Consider the following 18839-nt stretch of genomic DNA (forward strand, 5'->3'; position numbering starts at 1 on the left):
ATATGTTTGCCATAATGTTTATCCAGCTACCTTTTATAAACTTTCAAGAATGGTTTCTTGACTGGGAAAATGTATTATTTTATATACAGTGAAGTATAAAAATTAAGGGACCTCTAGAATGTATGCTGTGAGCTACACTGTACTCCATGACTGTGACCTTACAAATCCTTACAACGAAGTGAATAGCCTATAAGTAATACCTTTTATTGTGTAGATACTTGCAAAGGTTAGGGACCAAATTTTGTGCTCTGTGCGTATTTACAGTCATTATATTGGACATTCAAGAATTTGGGGCATCTCAAAAACATTACCATCAGCTATGCTAATTAAAACTACTTTCAGCTGGAAATCTGCCTTCATTACAATCTTTTGGCAATAGTGAACGTTGCATTTCAAATTCTCAGTTCTTCATTTTTGCTTCTATATATGTATATATTTTGGGGACCTAAAACGGAAAGAATGGCTACTGGAGCAGCTTCTCCCTTTGAAAGGTGAAGAGGGAATAAGTACTGTTATGTCTAGAGTAATTTCACATAAGTAACCAGAAAATAGTGTTTTATCATTATTATCATTTTTATTAAGAATACATTGGCCATTGGTTCAAGGTTTTTTTTTTTTTTTAAGTATTTTTACAGTGTTTTTTTAAGTGGACAATGAATTTTGTTCATTACAAGAAGAACAAAATTTTGTGAGGTTTGGGATGATATTGTGAGAAAAAGCAAAATTTGTCTGAAGTTTGCAAACTAAAAAAAAAGTACAGTTCATTGCACCAGTAAATAGAAGCAAAATTACAGTCTAGCCAACAGAAAATACTCTGATTCAGATGGGTGCTCTGGACACAACAGGATGAAACATTGATATCAATAAATGAGGTATTCTGAAATACTTTAAAAGTTATAAAACCTGTGTAGAGCTCAGGCCAAGTCCTGACAACTTGTCAGGGACAAGTTGTTCCAGTATTCAGCCACTGTCACAATAAGAAGGTTTTCTCTCTTGTTTAAAGGGAATTTTCTTCATTTCAGTCTGTGCCTGTTATCCTTCATCTTTTCACTGTACCACTGAGAAGAGTCTGGCTCCATCTTCTTTTCTGCCCTCCATCAGGTATTTTTACATGTGTATAAGACCCCCTCCAGGCCTGTTCTCAAGGTGATAACCCAGGCTGTCTGAACCTCTCTTCATATGATAGATGCTCTGAGGTCTTCAATGTCCTCATTGTCCTTCAAAGGACTTGCTCCAGTAAGTCTCACTTTCCCTTGTGTCAGGAAAGCCAGCAAACCCAGCACTAGAGATGTGTCTCAATGGGGCTGAGTAGGGAGGAAGAACCACTTCCCTCAGCCTGCTGGCAATGCTTGTCCTAATGCAAGTAAGGATGCTGTCAGCCTTCTTTGCCACATGAGCACACTGCTGGCTCATGTTCAAATTTTTGTCCCCCCAGAACTCTCAGGTTCTTCTCTGAAAATCTGGTTTCCAGCTAGTTGGCCCCCAAAGCATGGGTTATCCTCTGCAGATACAGGACTTTGCATTCCCTTTCTTAAAACTTGATTACTCCCTGCCCATTTCTCCAGCCTGTCAAGGTCCTGGACCTGAAAAGTAGCACAACCATTTGGTTTGTAAAGTACCTCTCCCAGTTTTGTATCATTTACAAACTTGCTGAGGGTGCACTCGGTCTCATCATTTAGGTCATTAATGAAGATGTTTAACAGTATCAGCTGCAGTATCCACCGTTGAGGTATAACACTACTGACTTACATCTTATTAGAGAGAGAGAGAACCACTGTAGTTGTGCAAGATAAAATGAGTAGAAAGGGAGAAGAATAGAGAAGGGGAAAATGGAATTTTGCCTATTGTGCTTGTAAGGCCCTTCCTTAGCTCAGATACCTTGGCATTTCCTGTTTTGCATTCCTTCACTAAAAATCTAAATCCTGCAAGGGTTATATCCATATGGTTTTCAAGGATTTGGTGGAGAAGGGGAAGGTGTAGAGTTTACATACATCTACAGTATTGAAACATGGAAAAGCAGTTTCAATTACTCTGGAAACTCTTAATCATTTCAATCTCTTTTATTACTAGTGACCAATAAACCAGATTGCAAAAGAAATTTTATGACATGCAAGTAAAGAATGAAATATCTCAAATTTTCTTTCGTAAATATGCACGTCCTTACATCATCAAAATATTGGGGAGAAAATGAAACTGAGGTTTGATTTTGGACCACTTTTAGAGAGCTGTTCCAGTCAATTAGCATAGTTAGTACATGCATTATTCTTTGGTTTCTGCAGAAATTGAAAAAGAGAAACAGATACTGGCAACATGTCAAAATTGAAGGTACTTATTTATCATTTGATAAAGTAAGTGAATGGTTTTTGAGCACAGCTTCTGAACTTTTTAGAAAGGTCACTCACTCACTGAAAGGGAAATTGTCTTTCAGTCAAGTCCTCTCCCTGCTTTGGCTCGATTTATGTCTTATATCACAAGTATCATCTGAAAATGAAAAATAACATAATGCCATAAAGGTGTTATTGGAAAACAGAAAATAACATCACTTCTATTATTGCTGACATGAAACCAAGATGATCTGTGAATAAAAGCATTGCAGTTGATCAAAAGCTCCCAGTTTGTTGTTGTCACCAAAGACACGTCTCAAAATAGCATATCTTTTTGTGGTTACTTACTTTATTTCCATTGTTGATCGTGTAGGTCTTTCGTGACTCTGGGAAAAGCTAAGGGTCATTATTGGCCTAATATAAACTCACAGTTGTGGAGATGCTTTTGGCAATGAGATAAGCACTGAAGGGATTTGAAAGAGGGAAAAGGAATTTCCTTTGTGGTTCAGTGAGAAACCTTTCCAATACCTAGAAGGCAAAATAGAGAAGGAAGAGACAAGATAGGGTAAGAAGAAGATAAAGCATGCAACTGTATAAATTATAGATGGCTTGGCAGATAAGGTGACCTTTAGAGGTGGATTGTATTTCCACTAACTTACAGCATGAGCTTGGGATAGTCAGTCTCTGGTACCTCAGTTTTCAATTTCCAAATGTGGAATTACTTCACAAGAACACTGGGAGGACAAAACAATGTCAGATAGCAAAATGCTCAAGAACTAATGAAAAGAGGAGGCGTAAGACCCCATGGGAGTCTTACATGAGGTGGGAGAGTTATGACACACTGAGAACAGACAACCAGGAGTTTGCTGAGATGTTGCTCAGTATGAGAGGAATGAAATCCAAGCACATGTATGTACTCTGCTGCTGTCAGCACTGCATTAGACAAATTGGTTGGTATGACACACCCGAAGAGATTTTCTTGCAAGTCAGAGAAGAGGAATACCAGGGGCAAAAAATGCTGAACCATCACCTGATGTGACCAATTTTCAGAGTTGACTTTTTTAAAATTTCTTTTTTATAGAGAGCAGATTAGAAAAACAAACAAACAACAACAACAACAAAAAAAAACACATTATGGAGCATTTGAAGAAAATGCTTGCTTTTTAACAGTTGGCCATTTATTCAGCCTTGTACTTGGACAATATGGTATCTAGCAATAAAACATTATTCTGAAAGAATACAAATGCATTCTCAAAATGAACTGCAGCAGACAAATCTTCAGTACATAATTATTAAAGCATGGTCTAATTATTAAAACATGCTCAGGCTCCACTCCCCAAAACACCTCTGTCAATCAGCTGGTATCTTCTAGTGACTCTCAAACCTGTTTACTGAATATAATGAATAGTTTAATCACTGTTTGGAGATGTACACTCAGTCATTAATGTATTATTATACATTCACACATTTTATTAAATGTTACAGTTTTTGCTTGAAGCCTGGGACTTGGATCTCAAAAGAGTTTTTTCCTTCCAAATTGAAGGATATTTTGATTGTTTGTTCATATCAAGCTAAAACAAAAAGCCTTTCCTGTCAGCTTCCTGTCCATGTGATCACTACTAATTCTACTTTACAGATGACATGAAATCCCTGGCTCATCTTTATAGAGTGCCTTGTAATCTGTTGCTCTAAAATACAATTCAGAAATAAACATGATTATCCATGTCAGATCTCCATGCAACCTGCTGTAAGACAGTTTGAGTATCCTATGAAGTGCATGATCCTGTCTCTTTGTTCTGAAATGCAACACAGAATAAAGGTGCAGAATGAAAGGCCTGCATATATCTTCCTGTATGGAAACAAAATACTAACAGTATGGTAAAACCTTTGTTTTGTGGCCTTGGAAGAAAAAAAAAAGCAAAACAAAACAAAACAAAAAAACACCAGGAGCCTGCCATGATTAAAATCACTGTCAAATATACAATGTCTTTCTCTCAGTATTTGTTCAGCATGCATTTTCAGTGCTTTTGGGAATATGATTATTCACTGATGAGCAAGACTGACTATACTTTTGTAAAACAGATGACTGACACCTAGCTTCAAATATGGATAGTTCTTATCCCCACTGAGCTGCTTGTACAAATGCTGATAGGGAATCTGACATGGTGCTGATGTCTATGCAGTGACAGCAGGAGATAAGAGGCAGCAATATAGTGATGTTGACTTCTGAACTGGAATTAATCGGAAGTAGAGCAGCATTTAAAAATCTGACCTGCCTGGACTGGGGTTTGGCCAATTGAAAAGTAGCAAAAACAATTTTCTGTCTTTAATATACATACATGACACTACTGCTTGTCTTTTTACTGGATGTTTCTTTCTTAGGACACCTAGCAGATGTATAGGGAACAGTTATGGAGAAGGAAGGAAAGGATCACTTTCTATATCCTCTGTCTCTATACTTCATGGGGTTTTCTTGTTTTAGTAGTACAGAATGAATTTGAGAGAAGGGTCTTGTTTGCTATGGTCTTAATTTTCAACATCAGAGTAAGCTAAATCAAAATGTTGTGTTTGGATTGTATATAGCAGATAAAAACAAGGGAAGAACTGATTTACTAGATTATTTATACAAGGACCATTTCTGCTGTTTCTTACTAGAATATATCAAAAACAACTCAACATGCTCTTCACTTGCATCTAGAAATTGTCATACTTTTATGTTACAAAATAAATGGATGATGGGGAATCTGAACCTTTACATAACCACTGAGATCATAACGTGCCAGCAACACCTTACACAGGAAAGAGTTGATCTGGCTGTTCAGATACCAGATTCAGTATTGAAACTGAGATATTTTTGTTTTCTGTGTTGTGGGCAACACATTGTTGTCTCAGAGATAAAAGGAAGATGTATTCTGTCCTGAACATAAAAACTGAGCCTGTTCCCATGACGGTGGAACAATTTCTACTTTACATGGACTGACACAGAGTGGCATTTGTAGTATCACACTGCTATTATGACTACTAGAAGCTGAAAGGTTGAGGAAGGAATTTTCCCATTAGAACCTATCCTGGCACTGGAGAAACATGCAGAATATCAACGATAGGCTGAAGATATAAACTTTTTGTTATTGTTGTTGAGAATTGTGTCCCTTCTGTAAATTGCTTATATTTAAATTATCTTTAGAGATATTCATTTGACTCAACTGGGCCTTTGTTGTAGTGGACATAGGTAACATAAGTTGGTGACATTGGCCTCCAGTTCCCCATCATGCAACTGTAAAAGAGGCCAAAATTATTTTGTAGGGTTAAGTTTTTATTCCTTGCTCTTGTTAACACAAATTTGAAAATACTATTTGGGAATGTTTTATGCAGTGATATGCCTGAGGCTACAAACAGTTTTGAGCTCTAAATTTCGTGAGAAAGAAATTCCCTGGATAAAGACAGTGGCTATAGTCTACAGCAAAAGCAGACTCCCTCTCCTTCCCAAATCTTCTCATTCAAAAATTACAGAGGGGAAAGGAAGAGGTAAGAGAAAAAAAAAAAAAAAAAGAATGTAAGTAATGTAAGTCTGAATGCCACTTTTGTAATTTTATTCGGTTTGGGTAAAAATTCCCTTTAAAGAAGAAAGAAGGCATTTCAGATGGAGAAAAATAAAACATATTTTAAAATAAAATGTAAAATATATATTTTAAGACTAGGGTAATTAATTAGAGTAGGAGACATTCCTAGATCACAGGAGATTCTTGCAAGGAAACATCTATTCAGATCTTTGTGCTGGGGAATAATTATGGTCTTTAATGGTATATTCATGACCTATAGCTAAAGCAAGGAAAGCTTAGCTAAAGTGAGGAGGATCAGCTCATGGGAGTGGGTGGTGCAGAATGAAGAAGAAGTCAGGAGAAGGGACGAGCAGACAGCAGCATGGAGGCAGCTTGCTGCACAATCAGTGGCAGTCTCAGTTAAACTTTGGTGCCAGGCCAGACTTGACAGACCTCAGCAGATGTAAAGGCTGTAAAATAGCATTAGTTACACTGTAGAACTAGGCAGTGCTCCCCTGGTTATCTACCATATTGAGTTTTTATTTTCCTTCAATAAAATATTGTGAAGGCAATAGATTTATGTTTGCAAATTTTTCTCATTAAACACCAGGTTTAACTTTCTTAGATTGATTGAGAGGCCCAAGACAAAGTTTTATTTTTAGTCCCTTAAACTTTAGCCTGGCCCTTGTTGCTGCTAGTCAAGACCTGTCTGCAGAGTTACAGCTGTCCTTGGTTATCTCAATCAGACTGTTGTGGCTATGGAGCTTGCTGTTAGGTTGGTATAACAACAAATTTTAAACACTGAGATGTATGATTAAACATTGACCCCATGGACGTGTGGGGTCAAAGACAAAATGAAAAATAAAATAAAATACTTTAACACAAGTTTTTATTGAAATGTTTTCTTTATAGGCACACAGGAGTGGAGAGGGAGGAACAGATTTATAAGAATATTCTAAAGGAGGAAGCTCTCTGTCAGTCCTTTTCCCTGATAGCTGCCCTACCAATTAGATTTTACGACTTGAGGAAGCTTGGGGCAATTCTTTCTTCTTACCCGAGGTGACTAGGCTTCTTTCAGAGAAGTGTCATAACAACCATACTAGCAGAGATTGGGAATTTGATTGACCTTGATGTTTCCTGTTAATATTGTTCTCATAATCTCTAGAGCTAAAATGAATCCGAAGTGGTTGTCCCACCTTTTGAAGTATGTGGGTTGTTGGCTAACAGCATCAGTAACAGTAACTGTTGCAAAGTGTAGTGGCTCTGTACAGTGCTGAGTGTTTTCATAAATTGAGAAAATAAGAATGACTCTGTAGCCTTGTGATTTGGCGTTTCACTAGGGGAACAGAGGATTTTAGTTTCTGTTACTGATTACAAAATCAAACACTTTTAGAAGTGGAAAGAAAACAAAGAGAAGGATTAAAAGCATGCCACAAGCCAACAACTGATTTTCATCACACTTAGAGAAATCTGGTAGTTAGGAGATATGTGCTTATCTCCCCGTGTCACCAGAGTGATGGGTGTCCCATGCGTTACCTGAGCCACAGAGGAAGGGGTCAGCTGTTTTTACTTCCTGCAGGGATGCCAGCCCTCCTAGTAGACTTGACGTGTCTAATTTAAACTGAATGGGAATATATCTAAGATAACAGCATTGTTGGTTGAGTGTTGAGTTTTCCATAAACAAATACAGGAGTGCCTCAGACTGAAAATAAAGCTGTACCTAGTGCTATCAACTTTCCATCAAGACTGCATGTTTGACAAGAAGACTGTAGTTTGTTCACCTAGGCAACAGGGGAGCTGTGCCAGTGAAAGGGGTACTGGAAGAAGAAGAATGCCTGTTCTTATCCCATCTTCACTAAAAGAGGTAAGACGACTAACACAATGGAAACTGGATGTGCAGTATGTGGGTCAGGCTGTAAGGAGAAGCTGTCTTACAGGTAGGTAAATGGGATGATCTAACTATTCCAGCCTGAGGTTCTTGAATGTGCAGCTATTTTAGCTGGCAGAGAATGGCCAGCCTTTCTTGCAGGCTGGATGGGGAATTTGCATTTTGCCATTTTGCAGTCAAAGCTCTCTGCTCACTGCTGCTTTCCTTTGGCTCAGAACTGGCAGGAGGCAACTGGTGCTGTAACCTTACTGGCTCTGTGGAAGTTTCTTCAAATAGGAAGGCATACATAACCAATTATATAACCTATATATGCAATGCAATATTTTCTGACTAACAAAAAAAAAAAAAAAAAAAAAAGAGCCATTTGTTTGAATTTGCGTGTTTCCAACACAGCTTTTCTTCAACTACTCAATTATAACAATATTACTGGTATATGAGTGTTGCTCTAATCAGCTATTTGAAGGTTCCAGTTATTTGCTCCCTAGTACAGGGGGGTCATTAAAACCTTGACACTCTAGTATTTAATTAACTTATGTTTCCTTATTCATTTACAGCCAAGTATTTCAGTGCTAGCTGCAAGTGATAGGTTTGCTTTTACCCAATATCATTAGAGAATAAATTGTACTATGTACTTTCTTCAGTCCTAATAGTCTGGAATCTTTGAGCTGAATTAATTTGACTCTAATTACAGTGCTGTGGCAGAGGCATTATGAAAAACAGAAGTTTTATATAGGAATTTATTTTTAAGAAGCATTCTGGTTTTTTATATATATATATATATATTTAAAGTTGAAAAGTAGTGGTGAACAAATATAGCTTTTAATCTCATATACTGTAACCTAAACTATATCTGCTTAAAATCTAGATTTCTTTGGCTGGAAATCTTTATGGGTAGAGGTGGTTCACTGGCTCTTCTGAAAGTTAACCAACTTTCAGCTGTTTGTAATGAGAAGACAAGATTAAATACTGGATAAATGTTAAATGCTAGTTATTCAAGTCAATCCTGGGAAACAAAACATTTCTAAGAATAAGCATAAATTAAAAAAAAATAGTTCTGGTAAACTGGCAAAATAACTGTACTCCTCTAAGCTCTTGAACTGCATTTTTAGATTTGGTAGCAGTGCCTTTTGTATCAGAATGTGTGGTTTTCAGTGCCTAAAATACTGCAGAAACTTTTCCAAGGTTTAAGTCTTTAAGTAAAATTGAAGTTTGCATGAGCTCAACAGAGACTTCAGTTTTATTGGATATGTCCAAATATTCCATTGTGATTGAACATAGTCAAGCTCAGGCTACAGGAATAACCTGAACTTGATCTGTGATAGCTGTGCTGGACCAGGCTATAAACATAGACATTAAAGCACAGAGCAGGGAAGCTGTCTTTTTCTCATCCTCTGTGACATCTGTGTTGGCATCTGGTGGAAGAGGAGGGGGCAAAATACCTGATGAAAAAGCAGAGAGAACAAAAGCAGACTGCAAAATGGAAAGGTAGAGACAAGGAGCTTGATGAAGGCTGGATAATGAAGAAATTAAATGAAATGGGAGTTAACTGAAGTGGGAAAGAAATTAACTGAAAATGAAGCAGAAGGGACTGATCACATAGAGACAAATTAAGGATGTGGAGACAGCTAAGGATAGCTAAGGAAATGTAGTTTACTCATAGAGCTACCGGAGGGTAGTATAACTGCTTGCAAAAGGAGGTTGATGTAGGGAAGAGAATCCTGAAGAAAGGATATTATTTCACAAGCCAAAATAGGAGACAACGGTAGATTAAGGTAAAATATGTGTCCACTTATTCTACCATTCCTATCTGAGATATTAAGAGCCCAATTTTTAAAGAATGTTTAGAATTAAATAGCACTCTGAGTTTAGCTTTAACTGATTTTAGCCACATCTTCAAGCACTCAGTGCATCTGTAATTCCAACACTGTGGTGTTGGATACTAAGAAAATGAGACATGCAGTGTGGCAGAGGCCCTACAAAACAACTATGTTATGACATGATCATGTATATTTAGATCGGATAATATTTTTCTGATGTTACAGGCAATTTCTGATACTTTCTGCTGGACTTTGTGGTTTTGGTGTTCATATAGGCATATATAAATTTGTTTATCTCTTGTATCAGAACCTTTTAACAACCAGTGTAGTTAATCTGCCTTTTAATATACCTGCACTATGAATATAATATTTCATAATGGTGATTGCTCCTGAACTGCACTTTAATTAACCTCACCTGTTCACACAAGCACCTTATGATCTCTCCTGTAGCATGAGCACCACTGTGCTTTCTGCTAAATGTGCAGGAAATGACTATACTCACAATACACAGCCAAAGAGGAAAATCCTAGGTCTTGCGTCTAGAACGTTCCCTGCCTCTTAGGGAAGCCTGCCTCTCCTCTACAGTAATATTCACAGGAGGGGCCAAGCTCTTCCTTTAAATACACAACTGGCTCCTGACATGAGCACGAGTCAGAGGATGAAAGATCTCTGCTCTCCAGACAGAAGGGACTCATATTCCCTCTGCCTGAGCAAAGGTGAGGCATACCTGACAACCTCTCACCGGGCGAAGGAGGAGATAAGAGACTTTTTCTAATCAAGCCTTGATGTTAGTACTTCTATTTTTGAAACAGGCTTATTCCAGTCCCTGAGCTTAAGTCAAAACAAAGCCAGGGTCCTGTGAAGCTGAATGGATTATATTGTCACAACCTCCTATCCTAGCAGCATAACTCCTTGAATAGTTTTTCATGATTTGATCCAAGATAAAGACATTAGCTTATTGCTCCTGTGTAGCACTTCGTGTCTGTAACGTCAATCTTTAACATTTCCAAAGGGCACTTGAACCACTCAGTTGGCAATAACTCTTTTTTATCTAGACTCTTACAGATAAGATTTTGATTTTTGCCTGAGAGCAGTACAACATCAAAATTCCAGAAGCTAATAATGACTAAAGGCTTTAGCCACATTTATCCTTTGGAACGTTAGTTGTTTCATTCTCAGTATCTCAGATTTCTCATTGACACTTCTGGGTCACATTTAAACTGATTTTTTTTAACCTGCAGCTTTTTTCCAAGCTTTCTCTTATCATTTTGAAACTCCTGTAATTAAAAGAAATCCTGATTCTGTGCCTAGTATTTTCTCCAGCATTATTATTTGGATTTGTAAAATCCCAGGGAGTAAGTCAAACATTACAATTAGTGCAGTAGAAAAAAATATGTCATGTTTTATGTTATCTTTCCCTGTGCTGCTCCCAACCCATATGACTTCTGTAAAACTATATCATGGTCCAAATTATCCACGTTCTTTTTTGTTTGCTGTTGGGCAACTTCAATTGATTAAATTCACTTGTTTCTATATAAGCTTTGTTTCTCTATTCTGGGCTCTGCTGATCAATATACCCTATGCTGAACGAGTTCAAAATGGTTCAGACTTGCTCAATGGGCATTTGGCAAAGTGTTAGATTAAATTTTAAAAGAGAGAGAGACAGCAGTTTTTCCTTTTGATCTCTTCCTGTGCATTTTAAGCTGTATAGTTAATTCTAGTGCAAGGTTCGGATTTGCTTTATCAGTGTTTATCAGCAAACACTGTGACTCTTTTTTTTGCAGTTTTCAATTCCCATTGTAAGAAAATCCGTTATGTTCTCTCCTTCCTCCTTTTCATTATAGTCACCTATGTAGAATGGATTAGAAATCTTTCTATATCCAGAATGATAATTTTGCCTTACTTTTTTTCTGTTTGGAAACCAGTATGCATAATATAAGGTCAGAATGAAAACTGAGGTTTTGTTTTGGATGAGGGCTTTTTTTTTTCTTTTTTTCTTTTGCCAACCATCTCCGTAAACTGTAGTACTTGTGACTTTCAGTTTGCTTTTTCTGCACTAACAAGAGGAGCAGTGATTCCCACCAGCAAAATACATCACTTATTTTTGTATCAAAGCTGGCTGATGCAGGAAGAAAGCTATATTCTGGTCTCACTAGGGAAGCATCCACAGCTTAGTTTCCAGCTCTTCCCAAATAAAGTTTGACATTTTTAGGGGTGATAAGTGTATAAACCGTGTCTTAAGCATCAATCTATTTTTTGTCATTTGTAACAGTGATGCTCTTGCATCCTGACTAGGGCCTTTACTACCTCCATCTGACTGTTTCCTTGCCACACATCCAGGCAGTTTTCTGTAAAATCTGATCTCTAGAATTATCTTTGCATCCTCTTGGCCTATTATGTAGGTCTCTTCAGCAACTACACCATTAAATCTGACTGCAAATATAGAAAAGCACTTTCTGTCCATCCTTAGAAAATACTTTCTCTCTCTGTACATTTGTGAACCTGGTAAATATATCATTATACTGACTGTTGCTGTTAGAAAACTGCAACGCAAATCAAATGACACATTCTCTAGTATAAGAGAATGTTGTATAACTTGTATAGACTGCTATAGTTGCATAAGGCTTTGCTGAGGCTTTGAGAATTCAATGTTGGTTTCCACAACCCCAGGCATTAGCTACAAGTAAGGAGGATCATGAAAGGTGAAGTGGGAAAAATTCTGGGGTTTGGCATTAAGCTTCAGCTATGCCATAGGTAGCTGTGGAGAAAGCTGTAAGCTGAAAGGTTCTGTCTTTATTCAAGCAGTATCCATTGCAACTAAGTGACTCAGACTCCTACTTACTGTTAAAAAAGATGCTTATATAAATTAAGATGCTCCTTCTACACTTCTTTCCTCCCTCCCTCAAAATAAGTTACTAAATCTTTAAATTTCCTTGAAGTGTTCATTGTTAGTATGCTGCAATGAGCTAAAATGTCTCCAAAACTGCACACCTTTCTCACATAGCAGGGGTGAGTGCAAACTGACTCAAACAGTTGGGCTTTATTTTTAAAACCGAGTGTGACATCTACCAGATTTATGGTACAAATGTTCACACCCAAACCTGGCTCAGATTAGTAGTGTCTTTAGCCTTTCAAAATCTATATGTTGTCATTACAAAATCTTTTGAAGGAAAAGAGCTCTTTACTCCCCAAAATCACAGAATCACAGAATGGCCGAGGTTGGAAGGGACTTCTGAAGATCATCTAGTCCAACCCCTCAAACTGTATTTGCCTTGTATTAATATTCATGATGCTTTCCAGAAGAAACTTTTTTTTTTTCTTTAGGGAAAGAACTTAAAGAAGTATGATTTTCTCAGGAATGATTCACAAATATACAAATATATGAAGGTTTTTGTGTTTGTTTGTTTCTTTTTTTTTTTTTCAAGCAAAGCTAATATGCCTCTGTCAGAATTTTAATCTTCTTCACTTTTTTTTTTTTTTTAATAAGTGATGTTGCATATTGTACACATTTTATAAAATGACAGAATCACTGGATAGGAAAATTAGCTTCAGTGCCTAGCACAAAATGACAGTTAAACATTTATATCTGTGGGACAGTTAAGGACTTTCAAGTTATTGCTCCAAGGCAAGATGTGAGGAGTTCTGATGTATTTTTTGTTGTGGAGGAATAAAAAATGTCTCCATCGCTTTCACCTGCAGCTGCATATGGATGTTTTTTGTTAGACATGTTGGCCCTCTGCATTGAAAAATTATCCTGGTGAGTGGTTGCCAGAGCAAGGTAAGCAGTGTGAGGTGCTGGGGGTCACAGATTGCAGCTCTATGGGGCTAGATATGTACCTTTTCATCAGTACCACCAGACCTGGAACTGGCTTGGTGATTAGGGACCTAGTCACCTTGTGACTTGTTTGCTGGCCATTAATGTCATTTTCTACTTGTTAGACAAAGAAGGACACATTAATATAGGCAGGAGAGTCCAGCCCCTCACATCAAATTGAATTCTTCTTCCAGCAATACCTGGAAAGCCTCTGGTGTGGAGTATGCCAGCAGAAAAATTTAGGTTATTTTGGAAAACGGAAATCCAGAGCATTGCAAAAAAGGCAGCATGTTGAGAACTCTTTGGCAACATCCTTTTCTTCTTATTACAATCAGGGCAAATTTTTGTTTGATTGGAGCTGTAGCAGGATGCCATGAGCAAAGAACCAATTCAAACAGCTTGGATTCATGTTCCATTATCCTGAGTACCACACATGAGAGAGATACTAAGGTTTTGTTGGAAGGGGACCTTTAAAATCTCAGTGGGAATTTTTTCTGAATGAGAGCTGGGGAAAGCTTCTATAGTAGGCCAGGATACAGGAATGTAAATAAGTCCCCAGACTGAGAAGGAAGCCTGTGCCTGTCGGACACTAAAATAACAGTTGCTTAGAGCTAACTGAGCCTCTATTTATGATGTAAAGATTAATAATCTGAGTGGCAACTAAAAGGTGAAGTGATTCAGAAGTCTAGTTTTCAATTTTTAGAAATATGGAACAGGCTGGGTTTTATAGCAGCAGATGTAAGAGGGGAGGAGGAAGGGGCAGGGCTGTGAAGGAAGCTGCAAGATGATTTTTAGATTGTATGAAAAACATTTGGCTGTGAATCAAAGAAAGGCACTTAGTGCCTCTGTCCCCTCCCACCCCCCAAAAATAATCGGGTTCTATAGAACCAAAACTAATGAAAGGACAATTTGTATGTCATGAAGTCAAAAGTGGTTATGCGAACATACTAAATAAGCATCTTTTGTAGCACATCTGTAAGAAGACATGGACAATTGTTCTGCAGTTTCTCAGCAGCCCAGCAAGGAGTGCTGCTGGCAGATACTGGACAATGTGAAGGGGAGAAAGAGGCAGCATGCAGAAGAAGTGACAGTGGTCAGCTGAAGTTACTGTTACTTGAGTCCTAATTTAGGATGCCTGTAGCCAGTTTGATGGAGTCAAATCACTGACAAAGGTGTACATTATTCAGAAGGACAATGAGAGTCTTTTGTGGTGCTTGGAGATCCTGCTGGGTGCTACAATTGCTGAAGTTATTACTAAACTAAATATGGTCATGACCACTGGACTGCTTATTGAGGAAAGTGTCTTGGGCACCGTGGGGCAGTGGCTATGCTGGATACTTAAGCAATGCCAAAACAATTCAATCATGTCCAGTTTGGAAACGCATGCCCTAGCATCATCCAGAGACCTAAATGTGTTTTAAAGAATTTTAAACTTTTCAGTCCAAGTTTTCAGTCACAACCTGGAGTTTTATGTACCCATGTTCACACATACACCCCTGTTTTCTGGGGTAAAGAATTCTTTCAGCACAACAGACATTCAAAATTTCTTATTTTGAGTCTTATTCTGAAGGAAGTTGATAGGATGGTCAAACAGTCCTGGCTTACAGCTTATGGGAATATGGCCCTAGCACTGGTGAAAGGTGTGATGTCAACCTACTGAGAAGAGTTCACACACAGGAGTTCAGCCTTTCTTGAGATCTGAGTGCCAGCCAACTTCAGAAGACCTAAACTCAATTTACAAGATTGAAGCTGTACCTGACATTCTTTTCTCATATTCTGTTGTAGTGATGGCTCTTACTAAATTTAAAGATACTTTATTTTTAATCCCTGAATTGTTGTATTCTACGTAAATGTTTTGTACAAGGACAGTTCCATAACACAATTTGAGAAATTCAGGTTTTTGACGGCTTCTAGCACCTTATGGTAATACATACTTGCATTTGCCAACTTTATTTCTCAAAACCAGAATGGAGCTTCTTTTTTTTTTTTTTCTTCTTTTTTTTTTTCTTCTTCTTTTTTTTTTTTCTTCTTTTTTTTTTTTCTTTTCAAAAAGCAACAGAGATCTGATCAAACATTGTTTTTTCACAGCAACCAATGCTGAAAACAATGGGGTGGAGGCACTGTATGCAGTAATTTGGTTTCAATACTCAGCACCATTTATGGATTGCATCTGGATTTTTTGAAAAGGTGATAGAAAGCCAAAGAGAGGACTGGATGTACAGCATGTTAGTTTTCCTTATCATGATAAAATCTGTATGTAGAATACAGCCGTCAAACCTGACCGGTCACAAATCCCCTACCCACTCATTCAAACAGTTTTTCCCGTCTTTACTCTTTCTGCCAGATGCTTCAGATGTGGATAGAGGGAAGGAAAGCTGAGCCATGAAGGTCATCCAATATAGACTATTCCCAGACAAGGTTCTAGGCTCCATTCCAGTAAAGTCAGAACTCAGAAATGGCACAAGTTCAGGTTTCCAGTGCTCAGCACTCACAGCTGTGACCAGATGTAAGATGCTCAGCACAGCCTGGCTTCCAACTGCCATATTTATGGTTGCATTTCTCAAAAGATCTTGTATTTCTTATTTTTTTAATTATTATTTATTTTCTTAAAATAACAGATAAATCCATAGCCCCCCCCCCCCCCCCTTTTTTTTTCCCCTAGAGAGATATAAAGATGTATTTGCCAGCCAAGTGACCTGGAAATGGTCCAAGCAGCAAGTACTGGATCTTAAAATTCCAGAAAAATATGGGAAGAAGCTTCTGTTATGCAGGGAAAGTGAATCTTTCTTTTCCATTGATTGATTAGCTGATTGATTTCCATTTTGAATACCATACAATTGTGATTTCTTGGGGTCTTTCCCCCCATCTGGCTATTTTATTGCTTCCTTATTCAAATAAACAAACATAATATCCTTAGGGAATGGCCAGGTTCAAGGCCAGGTCAGATGGGGCTTTGAGCAACCTGGTGGAAGGTGTCTCTGCCCAAGGCAGGGGGTTAGAATTAGATGATCTTTAAGGTCCCTTGCAACCCAACCCAAACTATTTTATGACTCTATGACAATATTTTATGTCGTGTATGAGCATGCTCTTCTTACCACTCTTGATCATGTACTCTGATGCTGCTCTGAATTAAAATCATTACAAAGAAACCAAAATTGGCTTAGAAGAACTTGTAAGCCTTATTTATTTATTTATTTATTTCTAATAAATGAGAAATTTAAGTGAATGAGTGCTATTCATAGTTTCTGGTCCCAAAGGGCATTTGGAGGGAGAGTGAGTGCATAAATTCTACTTAGAAAGTTGCTTAGAATGACATAACATCCAGACTGGAGATTTTAAATGGAAAGCTCTACCAAAGGCACTCCTCTGTAGTTCTACCAATAAATACCCTAATGAGTCCTGAGGAAATTCTTTGTTATTTCTAAGTAGAAGTAGCATGAAGAAAGGATGCATAGAAAGGAGAACACAGATTTTGTTTATTTCCTCAACCTTTAAGTTAATCATCATAAATGTGTTAGGCAAAATTTGAGGGGGCTGAGGTTCAGATTCCTCCTTAATTCCTTAGTTTTTTTTGTTTGTTTGTTTTGTTTTATTGTTTTGTTTTGTTTTGTTTTTTAAATAAAAAATCAGATTTCTGTTTCATGGCTATTCAGAAAGTTTCCTAGGCTTTCTCTGTAGACACTGGAGAGAGATGTTCTTTAGTTGTACTAAAAAAAAAAAAAACATTTTTTAAAACTTCAGAAAATTTATATGATTACAAGGGGAAGAACAGAAAGAAGGACTAGTGACAATCCATGGGTACCCTTACAATGCTTCCTCATGTACCAGAGCTGGATACACAACCATTTCTTGACTGCCACAGCTGCAGTAGGAAGATAGTAACAGGCTTTGGGGGAGTCCATCTGCACCTCACGCACCACTTTCCAATGGCTGATTTAGGACTTAGTGTTGTTCTTCTCACTCTGTTCTCTATCACTGAGCAACCTGCTGCTTTTTTTAGGGAAAAAAAAGAAGAAAAAAAAAGATTTCAGGTGGTTAAAAAGAATATTCTGCATCTTGCCACCACAGGCAGCTCAAATTTGTGCTGGGGTAGCAACAGCAAGGCCTGACTTGCCACAGAACATGGGGCTCTTTGCTGGGCTGCACACTGCTGTTTCCCTTCAGAAGTGGCTTTTGGCTCGAAAGATCCAGCTGCCGAGGAAAAATCAAGTCATTTGTCTAGGTTTTTCTTTTCCCATACTGCAGATGGTAGAGACACTGTTCTATCTGTTCAGTTCAAGCATTTCTTCAGTCATTTCTCCTGGCAAGTATAAGAAAGAAATATATGACATGTTAAATTTTTTTTTTTCATAAAAAAAAAAAAGTCAGATGTCAGCTAAGAAATAGAATTGCAGGACAGATTCTGTAAATTTTTGCAATATCTACTAATAACTGCCACTATGTTTAATGTATGTTTGGATTCTCATTTGCCACTTCTTGATGGTATTCTGCAGAGAGTACTTAGCTTATTGCTATGGAAGTGTTGGAGAGAAAATAAATAGAAGGGGTGTTTTAAAGCAAGATGTTGGCCTACTTTTTGACTACGAAGAACACTTGCTTGAGACACAGGGAGATCAGCTGTGATTTTAAAAATCATTTTGTACAACAGCTACATTGAGTAGTTAAATCACATAAATACTGGTACCACAAACTAGCAAATTGATCAAAGATAACCGTCTTTTCACCTTTTTCACTCCAAGTTTAGATGTTACAAAGTGGTTGTAAAGTTTAAATTGTTTTTATGATCAAAAATGTGTTTAGAGCAAAAAATATGATTTTGGGATACTTGCAAATGTTGTACGTACATACATACATACACACACACATATATATAGTATGTATAAATATATATTTGTCCTGAGGGAGAAGATGTAATATGTCAGTGTGACTAGATTTGGCCCCTCATCTTAATGATGTATCAAGGGACCTGTGAGGTGCATTTCACCAAAGATTTACATTCTCTGTGTCTGCTGTGAATTCTCTGCTGTCTGCCCTTTGGGCATGAGATAAATAGTGTTGGTTTCAGGCAGTTCTCTATATCGGGATGCTTGTGTATTTCCCATATGGAAAATGTTCATGGACAACAGAAAAGGAAAAATTGTGAGCCTAGAGCATGCACAGAACATTTAATTATTGATTTTTTTATTTATTTTATTTTATTTTTGTAGACTTCTATGAAAATTTGTATTCTGGCACAAAGTTGAAGGGGTAACTTTTCAGCTAACGTACTTTATATTGAAAGTATTTATTGGTTGGCTTTTCAAATATGGCATATGGAGTCTGGTTCCTTTAAATTTATATGGATTTGGGGTGTTTAAGTCCCACAGATTCTAGCATAAAATTAAAATGCTAACCTTCTCTATCCCTGGATATATGACAGTAAAACAATTGCCTAGAGTTATTAGTACTAGAATCATA

General features: G+C 37.5%; 1 protein-coding gene across 3 annotated transcripts in view; it reads left to right on the top strand.

The window, feature by feature from the left end:
- Positions 1-18839, top strand: part of LOC308195840 (uncharacterized protein) — a 203981-nt gene that overhangs the window by 157942 nt on the left and 27200 nt on the right. Inside the window, exon 1 of one of the 3 annotated variants that reach the window (XR_013951877.1) lies at positions 6712-7727. The exons of 1 other annotated variant lie outside the window; for it this stretch is intronic. The gene's annotated coding sequence lies outside the window, so the exon portion shown is untranslated. One more of the 3 variants, XR_013951878.1, reaches the window with a different exon arrangement.

The sequence above is a fragment of the Anser brachyrhynchus genome, assembly GCF_964034855.1.
Source record: "Anser brachyrhynchus genome assembly, chromosome: 5".
Lineage (NCBI taxonomy): Eukaryota > Metazoa > Chordata > Aves > Anseriformes > Anatidae > Anser > Anser brachyrhynchus.